The sequence below is a fragment of the Coregonus clupeaformis genome, chromosome 6, assembly GCF_020615455.1.
Source record: "Coregonus clupeaformis isolate EN_2021a chromosome 6, ASM2061545v1, whole genome shotgun sequence".
In the NCBI taxonomy this organism is placed as follows: Eukaryota; Metazoa; Chordata; class Actinopteri; order Salmoniformes; family Salmonidae; genus Coregonus; species Coregonus clupeaformis.
The window spans coordinates 22,059,081-22,077,373 of record NC_059197.1 but is presented as its reverse complement, the minus strand read 5'-3'; the positions used below and the strand labels follow the sequence as shown (position 1 = coordinate 22,077,373).

The window sequence follows — 18,293 nt, the reverse complement described above, 5'->3', positions numbered from 1 at the left end:
TTTAACAAATATTTTATTTGAATAGCTTTTAGAAACACTTAGTGGGAATAAGGACATTCCATTATCCTGTTTTCTTTAGCTATTATTATTCGGTTTTCTTTAGTATATCTTCATTCTCAATGCCATGTCTCACTCCTTCCTCCCCGGGCTAGCCTGAACTGCATACAGTATGTAAATAAGGTGGCTTCAATTTGAAAAGGTGGCACTCACTAGTATTTGTAGTCTTCTCAAATGCCTCTCTCTCAATGATGACTTCAAAGCAGGCTGCAGAGAAAACAAACACTCACACTTTAATGTGCTGGCACAAATAACATTTGGAGAATATCCCGCCACATGTATTGCTGTCACAATCATAAACAGGGTTCAATTTATAGTTCAATCTTTAATGTCATCAAACAGGGCTCAGCACAAAGTGATTTGACGTTCGTGTAACTCTAAAACAGTTATACAGCGCTTCTTTTCAAATCAAATACTATAAATCTGCATAAACAAAACTAAATATATTTTCACAAGCCTATTTGTTCTTGTTCTAAACATTTTATTTCACTTGAGTGATGTTATTTACCAACTTTCAGCGATACAAAGAAATGCTTCTGAATCATATTTCATGGTCACCAAGAGCTAGTCTTTGTGTCTCTCTTTTCAATTTGATAATTAACCATTTGTACAGAACAGTCTGTACTGTGACGCTCTGAGGAAATACAACACAACAATACATAAGAATAACTGGTGAATAACCGAAGTGATAGACCGACAGTACGTAGTGAAAAAAGATACCAGATACACCTCAGATTTTCCCACAACTGCAAACAGCACAAACTGCTCTTAAAATATCAATTTAGCCTCTGTAAACACCAATGTTTAACCTTTTTGAGATATGCACGGTTACTCTATCAACAGAGGAAGAGGAATCAAATTTCACCCATCTCCTTTCTCCCTCCCCACCAAGCTGGCTGAGAAGGATCAATGCAGCTATCAATGACCGTTAATTGAAGGTTTGTGAGATGAAGAAAGGAAGACTATTTTCCCTGCCTGCTTTTACAGAGATACTGATAACAAAGGCATTGCTCCAATTCTCCTCTGTCAAATGTAATTGCCGCAGCAGCCATCTTGATTATGATCTCCACAGTGGTCCCTTATTGGTACCTGCCATAATAATACATATTCTGTGTCCAATGCAGACAGGTTTACACAGCAAACCTCTGACTGACAAACTCTAAACATAGTGGGTCCATCACTCAGTATGACCAGTGACATTGAGGTGGGCCTTTGAATGTCCTTGAAAAACCCTTGTATCCATACAAGGGCACAGACTGAAAACAACATTGGTTCACTTTTTAGGGATTCGGTTCTATTTTGAGATGACATTTATTTCCGTTTCATATCGATTCTGTTCTTGACAGTATGTGCATGTGATTCCAACACATAAAATCAGCATGGAAGCTAACATTTTGGGGATTTGTCTAAATCCAGCATGATTTAGCAATTCCTTGTTGGAAAATGAACATTTTACAGATGCCCATTGGCTAGCATTACCGTTACCTACAATGCCTTGCGAAAGTATTCATCCCCCTTGGCGTTTTTTCTATTTTGTTGCATTACAACCTGTAATTTAAATTGATTTTTATTTGGAATTAATGTAATGGACATACACAAAATAGTCCAAATTGGTGAAGTGAAATGAAAAAAATTACTTGTTTCAAAAAATTCAAAAAAATAAATAATGGAAAAGTCCCTAAATAAGATATGGTGCAACCAATTACCTTCAGAAGTCACATAATAAGTTTAATAAAGTCCACCTGTGTACAATCTAAGTGTCACATGATTAGTATATATACACACACCTGTTCTGAAAGGCCCCAGAGTCTGCAACACCACTAAGCAAGGGGCACCACCAAGCAAGCGGCACCATGAAGACCAAGGAGCTCTCCAAACAGGTCAGGGACAAAGTTGTGGAGAAGTACATATCAGGGTTGGGTTATAGAAAAATATCAGAAACTTTGAACATCCCACGGAGCACCATTAAATCCATTATTAAAAAATGGAAAGAATATGGCACCACAACAAACCTGCCAAGAGAGGGCTGCCCACCAAAACTCACGGACCAGGCAAGGAGGGCATTAATCAGAGAGGCAACAAAGAGACCAAAGATAACCCTGAAGGAGCTGCAATGCTCCACAGCGGAGATTGGAGTACCTGTCAATAGGACCACTTTAAGCCATACACTCCACAGAGCTGGCTTTATGGAAGAAAAAAATAAGCAAACACGTTTGGTGTTCGCCAAAAGGCATGTGGGAGACTCCTCAAACATATGGAAGAAGGTACTCTGGTCAGATGAGACTAAAATTGAGCTTTTTGGCCATCAAGGAAAATGTCTGGCGCAAACCCAACACCTCTCATCACCCGAGAACACCATCTCCACAGTGAAGCATGGTGGTGGCAGCATCATGCTGTGGGGATGTTTTCATCGGCAGGGACTGGGAAACTGTTCAGAATTGAAGGAATGATGGATGGCACTAAATACAGGGAAATTCTTGAGGGAAACCTGTTTCAGTCTTCCAGAGATTTGAGACTGGGACTGAGGTTCACCTTCCAGCAGAACAATGACAATAAGCATACTGCTAAAGCAACACTCGAGTGGTTTAAGGGGAAATATTTACATTTCTTGGAATGGCCTAGTCAAAGCCCAGACCTCAATCCAATTGAGAATCTGTGGTATGACTTAAAGATTGCTGTACACCAGCGGAACCCATCCAACTTGAAGGAGCTGGAGCAGTTTTGCCTTGAAGAATGGGCAGAAATCCCAGTGGCTAGAAGTGCCATGCTTATAGAGACATACCCCAAGAGACTTGCAGCTGTAATTGCTGCAAAAGGTGGCTCTACAAAGTATTGACTTTGGGGGGGGCAACAAAATAGGAAAAATGCCAAGGGGGGTGAATACTTTCGCAAACCACTTTAAGACAGGGAGAAGTACAATTTTATCCATGCATGCATGCCACACTTCACTGAAATGTCCAACCACTGTTAATGTTCCCTGAGCCATCCAACAGTTAAGGAATCGATTGATATTCTTCGCACTGCAAGAATCAGTAGAATCATTCATACCTCAGCTGTAATCCTATATAAAGAGCATACTAAAACCACTTCTTCCCACACCATTTTGGGGTTTGTGTTGAGTGTAGTATGATTTTATGAAACTATGATGACATTATTAATAGTAGACAGTGTGGTGGCAGTCATGTGCAACTCTATGAAACAACCAATATGTTCTTAGTGGAAATATGAAGACAAGCCTCATTGGCAATGGTTTTTATGGTATTTCGATAAGAAATAACTTACAGTATAAGTAAGGCAAGTGATACAGCATGGTTCAACACATCAATTATGCTCCGACTCATACACTGCCTCAAACGACTTATTTTCTGGTGCTGGAGTCAAAGACTGATGAAAATAGATGACTTGCATCTTTAAGAGCATAAATGGTAAAGCTGTGTTCAGACTTATGCATCGCTTCAAACTATCTAATTTCTGGTGCTGGCGTAAAAGGCTGATGATTCATTAGATAAGTAAATCATAGCTGTGTCAGGATGGTGTATTGTTTCTCTCTCCTCCTACCAGATGTGCCCAGTCTGGGTCCTCTGCCATCATGTGCAACCAATGCAGTTCCTCAGGCAGACAGATACGTAGCTAACACTTTGTTTGGTGCCGCGCCAAAGCCTCAGATTATAGTGCTACAAAAGCAGATGCTTTGTAAAAGCTTTGCTCTTTGTCCAAGTACTGAAGGAAATGGACGTTGCAGAGGACATTCCTCTTTGGTAATTGCAGGTACTGTATTAGACTATTCAATTGAACTGACAGTATCCCAATAAAGATATTTCAAGTTCCTTTCTTCCTCCATTGAGGTCCCCTTTCCCCATATTGTAAAAACTGTAGTGATCACATCCTTGTTCAAACACCTTTGAGAATGTTGACTGAAGAGAGAGAACGTGTTACAGTATACAGTACAAACCCCTGTGTGAAAACCTGGGCAAAGCTCATATACAGTAACTCCTCTATGAGTCAGTCAACCTCACTTGCCACAAGGGTAACACAAACATTGAGGCCAGGGCCCACGCCTCCAATTTAAAGCCTTCTGTAATGAAAATAACATATTTGATCTTGGCCTATAGTACCCTGGCCTGAACCAGTAAGATATGGAAGGATGGGAGGAGTCCAGACCAGCCTATTGATTATATTAAAGAACCTACTGGTTGTATACACCTCCTCTCTGAAGCTCCATACATCTCTCCCTTGATGTGGATCGCTGAAGTATTCATTTTCATAAACTGAAAATGGAGAGGCGGCCCTATACTCCCCAATTTTTATTTATCACAGGTTTGACTGCAGGAATGCGCTGCAGGAATGCGCTGCAGGAATGCGCTGCATGCGAAACTGTGAGGTTTGATTGCAGTATTACCTCTGTCGTTTCCCATTTCCTTCACATCACTGGTTTAAAAACAAAGGCAGCGGAGCATGACATGGTTTTCATTAGATACCAGTCAGGAGTGTGGCAGTAATGGCCTCCATTGACTGTGATTTAACTGATAACATATGGCTCTCCTAGCAGGCCTCTACACAGTTGGCACTCTGACCAGGCCCATACCTTCAGGGTGGCCAATATGACCTCCAGAGAAAGACAACAACCTAGAACATCCACTGAGATCGGCCGCCAGAGAGAACAACTCAAATATGCATGAGTTCAGACTCTTCGGAGTGAGACAGTTAAGCATGAATTGTGCCCTCTACCACTGAATTTGATTAAATTATTCCTTTTGATTCCTTATCAGAGCGTTATTAGAGAGTCAAGGCATTGTTTAAAGAATGATGACCCTAGTTAGTACCACTAAGCAATAACAAATATTGCCTAAAAGAATATGATCAAATCAGGCATGCTCCAAAAAAAAAAAAGATTATCTGGCTATTTACAAAAAGTCGCCTAACAAATTAGATGTATTTGCAAGTCAGACTTCTCTCCCGCATATACAGCTCTGGAAAAAATTAAGAGACCACTGCAAATTTTTCTTGAATCAGCATCTCTACATGTATGACAGCCATTCCATTCCAGTGTCTGTTGAATTCCAACACAGGCACACCTCATTCTACTGAATTAGGTACTGATTAGGTGATCACATGAACCAAATCTTATTTAATGAGGAAAAGTATAAAAACCACTGCTGTGGTCATCACTATCCTCTTGCAATAGGACCAGCTGGATGGCAAAAATAGTGCTAATAGTACCTCAAAAGTAATATTAATCCAAAAATAACTATTGACCATGCCAAAAGAGTTGAAAAGGAAAGTTTTGAGTGAGGAAAAGAAGGGTTAAATTCTGGCTTTACTGGCAGAGGGATACAGTGAGCGTCAGGTTGCTTCCATCCTTAAAATTTCAAAGACGGTGGTTCATAAGAACAAGGTCAAGCAGCAGACATTGGGGACAACAAAGCTACAGACCGGCAGAGGGCGAAAACGACTCTCTACTGACCGGGATGACCGCCAACTCATTCGAATGTCACTCAACAACCGTAGGATGACATCAAGTGACCTACAAAAAGAATGGCAAACGGCAGCTGGAGTGAAGTGCACGGCGAGGACGGTTCGAAACAGGCTCCTAGGGGCAGGTCTGAAGTCGTGCAAAGCTAGAAAAAAGCCCTTCATCAATGAGAAGCAAAGAATAGCCAGGCTGAGGTTTGCAAAAGACCATTAGGATTGGTCCATAGAGGACTGGAGTAAGGTCATCTTCTCTGATGAGTCCAATTTCCAGCTTTGCCCAACACCTGGTCGTCTAATGGTTAGACGGAGACCTGGAGAGGTCTCGCACCCACTGTGAAATTTGGTGGAGGATCGGTGATGATCTGGGGGTGCTTCAGCAATGCTGGAATCGCGCATGAATCAAGCCACGTACAAGGTTGTCCTGGAAGAAAACTTGCTTCCTTTTGCTCTGACATTGTTCCCCAACTCTGAGGATTGGTTTTTCCAGCAGGACAATGCGCCATGCCACACAGCCAGGTCAATCAAGGTGTGGATGGAGGACCACCAGATCAAGACCCTGTCATGGCCAGCCCAATCTCTAGACCTGAACCCCTTTGAAAACTTCTGGAATGTGAGCAAGAGGAAGATGGATGGTCACAAGCCATCAAACAAAGCCGAGCTGCTTGCATTTTTGCGCCAGGAGTGGCATAAAGTCACCCAACATCAATGTGAAAGACTGGTGGAGAGCATGCCAAGACGCATGAAAGCTGTGATTGAAAATCAGGGTTATTCCACCAAATATTGATTTCTGAACTCTTCCTTAGTTAAAACATTAGTATTGTGTTGTTTAAAAATGAACATTAACTTATTTTCTTTGCATTATTCGAGGTCTGACAACACTGCATCTTTTTTGTTATTTTGATCAGTTGTCATTTTCTGCAAATAAATGCTCTAAATGACAATATTTATATTTGGAATTTGGGAGAAATGTTGTCAATAGTTTATAGAATAAAACAAAAATGTTAATTTCACCCAAACACATACAGTGGGGAAAAAAAGTATTTAGTCAGCCACCAATTGTGCAGGCCTGTAATTTTCATCATAGGTACACGTCAACTATGACAGACAAAATGAGATTTTTTTTCCAGAAAATCACATTGTAGGATTTTTAATGAATTTATTTGCATATTATGGTGGAAATTAAGTATTTGGTCAATAACAAAAGTTTCTCAATACTTTGTTATAATTGCTCCCACAGTTGATTTCTTCAAACCAAGCTGCTTACCTATTGCAGATTCAGTCTTCCCAGCCTGGTGCAGGTCTACAATTTTGTTTCTGGTGTCCTTTGACAGCTCTTTGGTCTTGGCCATAGTGGAGTTTGGAGTGTGACTGTTTGAGGTTGTGGACAGGTGTCTTTTATACTGATAACAAGTTCAAACAGGTGCCATTAATACAGGTAATGAGTGGAGGACAGAGGAGCCTCTTAAAGAAGAAGTTACAGGTCTGTGACAGCCAGAAATCTTGCTTGTTTGTAGGTGACCAAATACTTATTTTCCACCATAATTTGCAAATAAATTCATTAAAAATCCTACAATGTGATTTTCTGGATTTTTTTGTCTCAATTTGTCTGGCATAGTTGACGTGTACCTATGATGAAAATTAGAGGCCTCTCTCATCTTTTTAAGTAGGAGAACTTGCACAATTGGTGGCTGACTAAATACTTTGTTTCCCCACTGTACCTATAAATAGTAAAACCAGAGAAACTTATATTTTTGCAGTGGTCTCTTAATTTTTTCCAGAGCTGTACATCAGTCAGTGAACCAAGTCAAATATGGAATTAGATGAGGCACTCAGTCAGCTCATACAAATAATAATTATACACAATGCCATTTCACAACGTTGTGCACCAGTAGACACAGACGTTTCTGGGGCTATATCCGTGAACTTGGTAGGCCTACATGCAGACCACATATGTGTGAGATCAGAGTTTTCCTCAGTTGTTGATTACTCAGAGTAGATCAAGTCTGGAGCTGTTGTCTGTTAATAGGCTCTCTCCCCTCCTCTCCCTCCCATTTGCTTCCCATGTGAGCCCCTGATTCTGTACACGGTCCTATTTACACGCTCAGCCATGCTCAGCACTTTAACAGGCTCCACATAAATAATCAGTAGGTATGAGAGGAGGGTGTCCATGAAGGATGGGTTCTTTTAACACAGCACTTCTGGCTACTACCCACTTCTATAGGCCTACTCCCAGCATGATAATATATTCTCTCTCTCTCTCTCTCTCTCTCTCTCTCTCTCTCGTAGTGTACCAGATTATTATATCCATGTCATAACAAAGTTAATGTTGCTCCTTAATGCAAAGGTTAACAATTGTGTGAGAGTATTAATGGATGCTGGTCTGGTGCTGCCAGCCAACCCTGGGAGGGCTGTATTGATTGTGTTGAAGTGCCTGGGTGAGGTCTTTGAAGGCATGAAGGACCTTGTATCAGGGTCATTTCCATCATCACAATGCTGGTTCTATGATCTCACGTCACAACTCTCAGGATTAACCTAGAAGATGCAGGGTATTTTACAGATTGCATTCAGGCCAAAAGCTTTAGAGAAATGCTCAGTTAAAAAAATCCCCAGCGACTGAATGTGTTACCCACCGTCTGACACGCTGATGTCGTTGGGTAAACAACACAGAAACAAATAATGGGTTTGACATCTCTCTAACTAAATTATTCTGTCAAACTCAACTTTTGTTTATTTTCCTTTGTGTGATTTGATCTATGTTTGCATTTGCTGCATGAAGAAAATAGAATACCAAACACTTGGCATGTAATAGCTCATTCATACACTAAAGTGTAAACTTTACACTTGGGTAAACCCATTTATTTCAAAGAGCAATACTTCCCTCAGCTTTCCAGAACTGTCATAGTTAGCTGGGCTCAGACAGCCTTGCTCAGTCATGCTGATGGTGCTATGCCATCCAAAACTCTGTGATAGAAACACCACAGGATTCTCCAGTGATGGCCTCATTTGAACCAAGACCCAGATGTGGAAAGAGCACAATTGTTTGTTTAGCCTCTGCGATGCACTTGGGTCTGAGCGTTGTGTATCCAATTATTTGCCTCAATATCTGCAGGCCTTGGACCAACAATGTCTGTGTGTACGGGGGAAAACAGAAGAAAAGGGCAAGAAAATTCTCTTTACCAAATGCATTGGTGAGTAACTGCATTCAGCTTCGGTTTAAATGTGGGTTGTTGTCACATTTACATCACTGCACTATCTAGCAATAGTATCCTGTACTAATAACAACAATAGTACCAGTCCTTTAACAGTAAGTCTGCTCAGACGTCCGTTCATGTCAGCATATTGACATTCTAACTGATATTGAAAGGGATTATGTGACTTAAGCCTGCATGTTTTGCATGCCTGGAGAAGTGTTCCACTTGGATAGGAACAGATCTCACTGTGCCAGTTATCGCTGTCTGAATATTCACTTCCTCCCTCTCAGATAATCCCATGAAGAAAGACAACTCTTTAATGCCTAACGTCCTTAAAACAGCTCTCTCTATTCCCGTGAATCAGAAATACGCTGCCTTGGACGCCCCAGTCCTTTTATGTCACTCATGAATCTTTCCACATGTCAGCGAGGATGTGCCGTGAAACATGGATGAGATTTAAGGTGACTGGGGGAGAAAAAACAATGACTGGTGAGAGCTGAGCTGGAAATCATTGAGGGGGATGTGTGTTGTCATCAACAGTAGCCGTGAGTTATGGGAGAGCTTCATATAGTTTTATGTTTAATACCTTCAGTCGTGTTCCGGGATCCTTAAGTCCTCTTTGGGATTCAGCTCTTGTGTTGGCTTCAACATTTGATGTGACCCAATGCCTTCCCACAGCTGTCTTCCAGTAGAGAAAGGGCAGATTTCCATTAAGATAGACAGAGATTCTCTTTCCTACTGCACATAGAAAGAACTTCATATTTTGTTGCCTACTCACAAAGATCTCACTATTTTATATCCATGAAGATGTTTTGGAATTTCTGAAGGACAGAAACACTACAGAGATAATCTGGGTACAGTGGGCAGAGTTATAAAACCAGTCGCGTTGACGACGTCCCTCTTCAATTAATACTAGGCAAAGCCGACATCCTTCACACATTTCCGTGGAAACAAGATAAAGACAATAAGATGGTGAATCATAATTTGACCTACTTTTTAAGCTCGCCAACAGACACTCCTGCCTACAGCTCCAAGGATGAAGACCCATGACTCAGCTTAATAACGCATGTCGACATATTACTTATAGACTTATTTCTATGCGATACAGCTGTTGTTCAATGAAGCACTACAGATTATTAGGTACAGTACACAGGAGAGTTGTTATCCGTCCTTGGAACCACCTCTATCTGCAATTTCAGCAGCAGCAGTCAACCTGCATTTTCTCCTCTCTCTTTCACAGCCGTAACATGAGTCAATTTATCTATCGATGTCTTAAGGCCTGGATCTTGTACCCTGACTGCCCTCCATTCGTTCCCGTGATGTAAATCCTATGGGATGTTTAATGTAGATGGATGATAAATATCAGCAACAGTTTCAAACCAAGTTAAGGCACAACATCTATCACAATAAATTGGAATCTAGCATACTGGTATACAATAACATTTGCTAGATGCCAATTCCTTCTTTAAAAATGATCTTACCTTTTTTGTTTGGTTAGATCAGATAATTACAGTAGATTAGTGTTTTGCATAATACTTACAACAGAACAGTTGGTACACATTTAGGAAAATATGTACAGCAGTATATATATATAGCATAGTAGCAAGTGCAGTATAATACATCATTCATCAGTCAAAATGAGGTCAAGCGTGATTAGATACAGCCCATTGCATTCCCACTAGTGATTACCACCAACACCCATACTGTATGTTGTGTTATTACAGTGAGAAATATGTGCTATACAGGCATCAATTATCCAGTTTTTGACCATAGAGAGCAGATCAGCAACAATATTGAGAGAAAAAAGGGATTGTTGATTGTTAATGGCTCTGGGAGCAATGAGAAAGCCAATAATGAAACAGCTTTGTAATGTCCTGTTGCACCATGGGAATGAGGCAGAGAGAGCTGTGAAAGGATTTCTGGTCTGTCAAGGTCAATTGTTCCAGGTTGATTCGATTATGAGGGGGAAAATGAGCTTGACAATAAGCTATCTTAATAGCTGTGCATCAAATATTATTGTGGGATAGCACAGCTATCTGGAAAACTAACTGGTATCTACAGGAGCCGAGTGTAGAAAATGGATTACGTTATATTCATTACAAAAACAGTGAACCGTGTCGTTGAAGTAAACACCTTTGCTCAGAATCTTTGGCACAGCTGTAGGGGGTCAGGTTAATATGTGTGAGATCCCTAGTTCGAGCTATCCTCCATACTGGGCGCAATGTATACTTTTCAGCCCAGCATATTCCCTACCAGTCAAAAGTTTGGACCTGGAATGCATTTAAATTAACAGGTGTGCCTTCTTAAAAGTTAATTTGTGGAATTTCTTTCCTTCTTAATGCGTTTGAGCCAATCAGTTGTGTTGTGAAGTTGGGGGGGGTCGGGGGGGTATACAGAAGACAGCCCTATTTGGTAAAAGACCAAGTTCATATTATGGCAAGAACAGCTCAAATAAGAAACGACAGTCCATCATTATTTTAAAATATGAAGGTCAGTCGATATGGAACATTTCAAGAACTTTGAAAGTTTCTTCAAGTGCAGTCGCAAAAACCATCAAGCGCTATGATGAAACTGGCTCTCATGAGGACCGCCACAGGAATGGAAGACCCAGAGTTACCTCTGCTGCAGAGGATAAGTTCATTAGAGTTACCAGCCTCAGAAAATGCAGCCCAAATAATTGCTTCACGGAGTTCATGTCACAGACACATCTCAACATCAACTGTTCAGAGGGGACTGTGTGAATCAGGCCTTCATGGTTGAATTGCTGCAAAGAAACCACTACTAAAGGACACCAATAATAAGAAGAGACCTGCTTGGGCCAAGAAACACGAGCAATGGACTTTAGACCGGTGGAAAAGTCCAAATTTGATATTTTTGGTTCCAACCGCCGTGTCTTTGTGAGACGCGGTGTGAGTGAACGGATGATCTCCGCATGTGTAGTTCCCACCGTAAAGCATGAAGGAGGAGGTGTTATGGTGTGGGGGTGCTTTGCTGGTGACACTGTCTGTGATTGATTTAGAATTCAAGGTACACTTAACCAGCATGGCTCCCAGAGCATTCTGCAGCGATACGCCACCCCATCTGGTTTGGGCTTAGTGGGAATATCATTGGTTTTTCAACAGGACAATGACCCAACACACCTCCAGGCTGTGTAAGGGCTATTTTACCAAGAAGGAGAGTGATGGAGTGCTGCATCAGATGACCTGGCCTCTACAATCCCCCGACCTCAACACAATTGAGATGGTTTGGGATGAGTCGGACCGCAGAGTGAAGGAAAGGCAGCCAGCAAGTGCTCAGCATACAGTGGTGTGAAAAGTGTTTGCCCCCTTCCTGATTTCTTATTTGTTTGCATGTTTGTCACACTTAAATGTTTCAGATCATCATACACATTTAAATATTAGTCAAAGATAACACAAGTAAACACAAAATGCAGTTTTGAAATGAAGGTTGTTATTATTAAGGGAAAACAAAATCCAAACCCACATGGCCCTGTGTGAAAACGTGATTGCCCCCTACAACCTAATAACTGGTTGGGCCACCCTTAGCAGCAACAACTGCAATCATGCGTTTGCGATAACTTGCAATGAGTCTTTTACAGCGCTGTGGAGGAATTTTTGCCCACTCATCTTTGCAGAATTGTTGTAATTCAGCCACATTGGAGGGTTTTCGAGCATGAACTGCCTTTTTAAGGTCATGCCATGTCACGATCGTTAGACGGAGTAGACCAAGGCGCAGCGTTGAAAGCAAACATACTTTATTAATCGAAATAACACGAACAGCGAAACAAAACAACAAACGATACATGACATCCAAAGGACAACCCTAACTAGGAACAAACCAACTGGAAACAAGATCCCACAACTATTGTGGGAAAACAGCCTCTATAAATATGGCTCCCAATCAGAGACAACCAGCAACAGCTGACACTCGTTGCCTCTGATTGGGAACCACTCTGGCCAACACAGAAATACACCACATAGAATATACACACCCTGGCTCAACATATAGAGTCCCCAGAGCCAGGGTGTGACAGTACCCCCCCCTAAAGGCGCGGACTGCGACCGCGCCTAAACATCAACAAACCAGGGGAGGGCTGGGTGGGCATTCCTCCTCGGAGGCGGTTCCGGCTCCGGGCTTGACCACCACCCTTCAACCATCCCCCCATGGCGCCCCTGGTCCGGTCTGGCCCCGCTGGCTGGAGCTGGACTGGACATCGTAGAAGCGGATTGCTTCAGCTCCGGTGTGGAGCAGCTGACCGGTACCTGACCAGGCACCAGTGACCCAGGCACGGGTTGTGCCGGACTGACGACGCACACCCCTGGCCTGGTGCGTGGAGCAGGGACGGGCCGGACCGGGCTGACGATGCGCACCCCTGGCTTGGTGCGTGGAGCAGCTACGGGCCGGACCGGGCTGACGATGCGCACCCCTGGCTTGGTGCGTGGAGCCGGAACGGGCCGTACCGGGCTGACGATGCGCACCCCTGGCTTGGTGCGTGGAGCAGGAACGGGCCGGACCGGGCTGACGATGCGCACCCCTGGCTTGGTGCGTGGAACAGGAACGGGCCGGACCGGGCTGACGATGCGCACCCCTGGCTTGGTGCGTGGAGCAGCAACGGGCCGTATCGACTCGACGATACGCACCCCTGGCTTGGTGCGTGGAGCAGGAACGGGCCGGACCGGGCTGACGACTCGCACCCCTGGCTTGGTGCGTGGAGCAGGAACGGGCCGGACCGGGCTGACGACTCGCACCCCTGGCTTTGTGCGTGGAGCAGGAACGGGCCTTATCGGGCTGACGACTCGCACCCCTGTCTTGGTGCGAGTGGCAGGAACAGGCCGGGCTGGGCTGGCGACGCGCACCGTAGGCTTGGTGCGAGGAGCAAGAACAGGCCGGGCCGGGCTGGCGATGCGCACCGTAGGCTTGTTGCGAGTGGCAGGAACAGGCCGGGCCGGGCTGGCGACGCACACCGTAGGCTTGGTGCGAGGAGCAGGAACAGGCCGGGCCGGGCTGGCGACGCACACCGTAGGCTTGGTGCGAGGAACAGGAACAGGCTGGACCATACTGGGAACACACACCACTGGCCTTAAACAGGGATCAGGAACGGGCCGGACCGGACTGGCAATACACCTCAGTACCTCTCGCCGTGCCTCTACAACTTCCTTCCCTCCTCTCACCAATGGCTCCCGTAACCCGGTGGCCTTCTCTCCTCGTCTCCCATTTCGCCCTGTGGCAGCCTCCTGCTGCCCAGTCGCCCATGCCGTGTGCCCCCCCTAAAAATTTTCTGGGGTTGCCTCTCGTCCGTCCGACGACGACACTGTTGACGCCGTTGCTCCTCTCTCGCCAGGGCCTTAATCTTAGCCCATGGCCCCTTGCCCCCGAGCATGTCCTCCCAGGACCACGATTTGCCCACCTGGGCCATCGCCAACCTTTCCAGCTCCTTTCCCGGCGCTTCCTCCCATGTCCAGGCCGCCTGCTCCTGGACACGCTGCTTGGTCCTGGTATGGTGGGATCTTCTGTCACGATCGTTAGACGGAGTAGACCAAGGCGCAGCGTTGAAAGCAAACATACTTTATTAATCGAAATAACACGAACAGCGAAACAAAACAACAAATGATACGTGACATCCAAAGGACAACCCTAACTAGGAACAAACCAACTGGAAACAAGATCCCACAACTATTGTGGGAAAACAGCCTCTATAAATATGGCTCCCAATCAGAGACAACCAGCAACAGCTGACACTCGTTGCCTCTGATTGGGAACCACTCTGGCCAACACAGAAATACACCACATAGAATATACACACCCTGGCTCAACATATAGAGTCCCCAGAGCCAGGGTGTGACATGCCACAGCATCTCAATAGGATTCAGGTCAGGACTTTGACTAGGCCACTCCAAAGTCTTCATTTTGTTTTTCTTCAGCCATTCAGAGGTGGACTTGCTGGTGTGTTTTGGATCATTGTCCTGCTGCAGAACCCAAGTTCGCTTCAGCTTGAGGTCACGAACAGATGGCCGGACATTCTCCTTCAGGATTTTTTGGTAGACAGCAGAATTCATGGTTCCATTTATCACAGCAAGTCTTCCAGGTCCTGAAGCAGCAAAACAGGCACAGACCATCACACTACCACCACCATATTTTACTGTTGGTATGATGTTCTTTTTCTGAAATGCGGTGTTACTTTTATGCCAGATGTAATGGGACACACACCTTCCAAAAGTTCAACTTTTGTCTCGTCAGTCCACAGAGTATTTTCCCAAAGGTCTTGGGGATCATCAACATGTTTTCTGGCAAAAATGAGACGAGCCTTAATGTTATTTTTGCTCAGCAGTGGTTTTCGTCTTGGAACTCTGCCATGCAGGCCATTTTTACCCAGTCTCTTTCTTATGGTGGAGTCATGAACACTGACCTTAACTGAGGCAAGTGAGGCCTGCAGCTCTTTGGATGTTGTTGTGGGGTCTTTTGTGACCTCTTGGATGAGTCGTCGCTGCGCTCTTGGGGTAATTTTGGTCAGCTGGCCACTCCTGGGAAGGTTCACCACTGTTCCATGTTTTCACCATTTGTGGATAATGGCTCTCACTGTGGTTCGCTGGAGTCCCAAAGCTTTAGAAATGGCTTTATAACCTTTTCCAGACTGATGGATCTCAATTACTTTCTTTCTCATTTGTTCCTGAATTTCTTTGGATCTCGGCATGATGTCTAGCTTTTGAGGATCTTTTGGTCTACTTCACTTTGTGAGGCAGGTCCTATTTAAGTGATTCCTTGATTGAGAACAGGTGTGGCAGTAATCAGGCCTGGGTGTGGCTAGAGGAATTGAACTCAGGTGTGATAAACCACAGTTGAGTTGTGAGGGGGGGCAAACACTTTTCACACAGGGCCATGTAGGTTTGGATTTTGTTTTCCCTTAATAATAACAACCTTCATTTCAAAACTGCATTTTGTGTTTACTTGTGTTATCTTTGACTAATATTTAAATTTGTTTGATGATCTGAAACATTGAAGTGTGACAAACATGCAAACAAATAACAAATCAGGAAGGGGGCAAACACTTTTTCACACCACTATATGTGGGAACTCCTTCAAGACTGTTGGAAAAGCATTCCAGGTACAGCTGGTTGAGAGAATGCCAAGAATGTGCAAAGTTTTCATCAAGGCAAAGGGTGGCTATTTGAAGAATCTCAAATCTCAAATATATTTTGATTTGTTTAACACTTTTTGGGTTACTACATGATTCCATATGTGTTATTTCATAGTTTTGATGTCTTCACTATTATTCTACATTGTAGAAAATAGTAAAAATAAAGAAAAACCGTTGAATGAGTAGGTGTTCTAAAACTTTTGACTGGTACTGTACATTACATGCTCTATCAGTATCCTAAGGCAGCTTAATTAGGGTGGGACAGAAAACTAATGAAAGGGCTACAGCATTATTTGTCATTACTTTGCCATCATATCAATTTGGATGAGAGACTGTGCTAACTATGTACTGTAACCACGCCAGCTTTATCCCTTATGGGAATAAACAGTGAAATGAGACAGCACATTGAGTTCAAAGCCGGGTCTCAGATTGGAGTTAGTTAATCCCATCATATGAACAGGGAAAAGCCAGGGTGGGAAAGGGAAGAAGAGTGGGGGATATGCATACACAGAGAATGGATCAGTAGTGGACATTCAGCTAGCCATGCAGAAAAGGAGCTGTGTGGAGTGAGCTCCCAGGTTAATGGACTAAGCTGAGTGGCGAGCCCCGCTCATTAACCTCACTCTATTATGGAGGAGATGGCCTTTCTGGCCCCGGGGCTCAGGCCATGTAGCTCTATCCTCCACCCCGCCCAGGCCAGGATCCAGGCCACCAGACAGCCCCCCGGAGACCCTGCATACATGGAGATCCATCTGTGAAACGCAGATGATGAGGGACTTGAGTCACTCAACACGACACCTCGTGCCTCACAGATGGATGCCAGATCAAGCAGGATTTGTCTCCATAATGAAAACAGGATGGTGAGACTATGTTGTTGGCTGGCTGGTACAGAGGAATGGGGGTGGAGGGAATGGAGAGGTGGTTTGACAAGTGTGTGATGCATGCTCCTGTGACGGCAGCAGCCGTCAGAGAGCTGTGGGCTGTCAGATATTGATAACCCAGACAGCAGGAGAGGTGTGGTATCTACCCAGGCCCCTAGCCTGTCACCGGGCTAGATCTGATCCACAGTTCAATGAGGCCCTCTTTACATGACATCTCACATGTAGACTGGGATCTGACACACAAGCATTGGCAGGAATCTATTTTTCATCAAAGGTAGATAGATTCCTGTTTGACATTTCTCTCAACATCATTTTCTCTACATTCTTGACATCGGATGGTTTCTACTACATTCTCAATACAAACCGTACATAAATAAATCCCTTACTTTATTTTGCCCTTACATTTAATATATTGATTTATATATTAACCCCCTAAGGTCGATGTCCACGCCCCTTCGGAAATCTAATTAGCATAATAAAAAAATCAAATAAAAATCTGTCCGTTTAAACGAGAAATATCAGTCTCAATCCACCGCATCCGCCTATGTCGCACTTCCGCATCTGCGGTGAAAGATGACAGAGCTACAGCGATGTTTGTGAGACCATGAGACGTCCTGAAAATCAGTCTTCTCACAAAATCGTCTGTACCGTCCGAACGGTTTGGCCTACAAACTATTAGACTCTCACGAACATGATTGTGTTCTCCGTTTCACTCTACGACCCCCACAAGCGTCTTGGGACTCGTCTGAAGACGATACAGCCGATCTGCCAACTTCTGTATGTAGCGTCCGAACAGTTTAGGTGAGACTCTCACCAACATGTACTGTACATGCCGGTTGTTTTGCTCTAAGACGCACACAATACTCTTCTGAAGGTCACCCCCGGTACCAGTTTAAAAAATGTATGGAAGTATACTTTATATGCAGACTGTTTAGTGCCAAAAATAAGGGGTTAAATACATGTAAAATATATGTTCCCTGATCTTTCTACAAATATTTGTTGTTGTTGTATATCTCTCAGATATAGGACAGACACTTCAGAACAATCTTCCTTTTGATTTTTTTTTTGGGGGGGACTATCTGTTGTTCCATGTAGTGAATCTGTTATTCAATGCGTTTCTGTGGGCTAATATATGTAAGGCCAAATAAAATATTTCATCAAATCATATTTGTATATATATTTTTGATACTTCAAGGGGTGTTCAAATTCCAAATCAAATAGCAAAATGATCCTTCATATGACCTTCTTAAAACAATTCCATATAGCTTAGTAGAACCCCCTCCCCCGTCATAGACAGGGCTTAGACTCTTATGGGTAAAGGTAATTACAGGCTATTTTCGGACATATATTTACCTTACATAAGGGAGCTAGGGGCCTCATTAAGGAGATGGCAGGCTGTCTGGGCAAACAACATGAAGCTTGTCACATCCTGCTGACAACAGTGTCCATTCTGACAGCGCTGTGGGTGAACTCAACCACATGCTGCATGGGTCGTTCTACAGAAGTAAAAATACATTTCTGTAAATTGGGGGTTTCAGGACGCATGTCTTCCAACAT

General features: G+C 43.7%; 1 protein-coding gene across 3 annotated transcripts in view; it reads right to left on the bottom strand.

Annotated features, from left to right (window-relative positions):
- The window catches only part of LOC121567984 (leucine-rich repeat and fibronectin type III domain-containing protein 1-like), a 115,164-nt gene that overhangs the window by 52,148 nt on the left and 44,723 nt on the right, over positions 1-18,293 (bottom strand). Inside the window, exon 2 of one of the 3 annotated variants that reach the window (XM_041878418.2) lies at positions 211-264. The exons of 1 other annotated variant lie outside the window; for it this stretch is intronic. The gene's annotated coding sequence lies outside the window, so the exon portion shown is untranslated. Of the gene's footprint in view, positions 1-210; positions 1,573-18,293 lie in introns of those variants that run through there. One more of the 3 variants, XM_041878417.2, reaches the window with a different exon arrangement.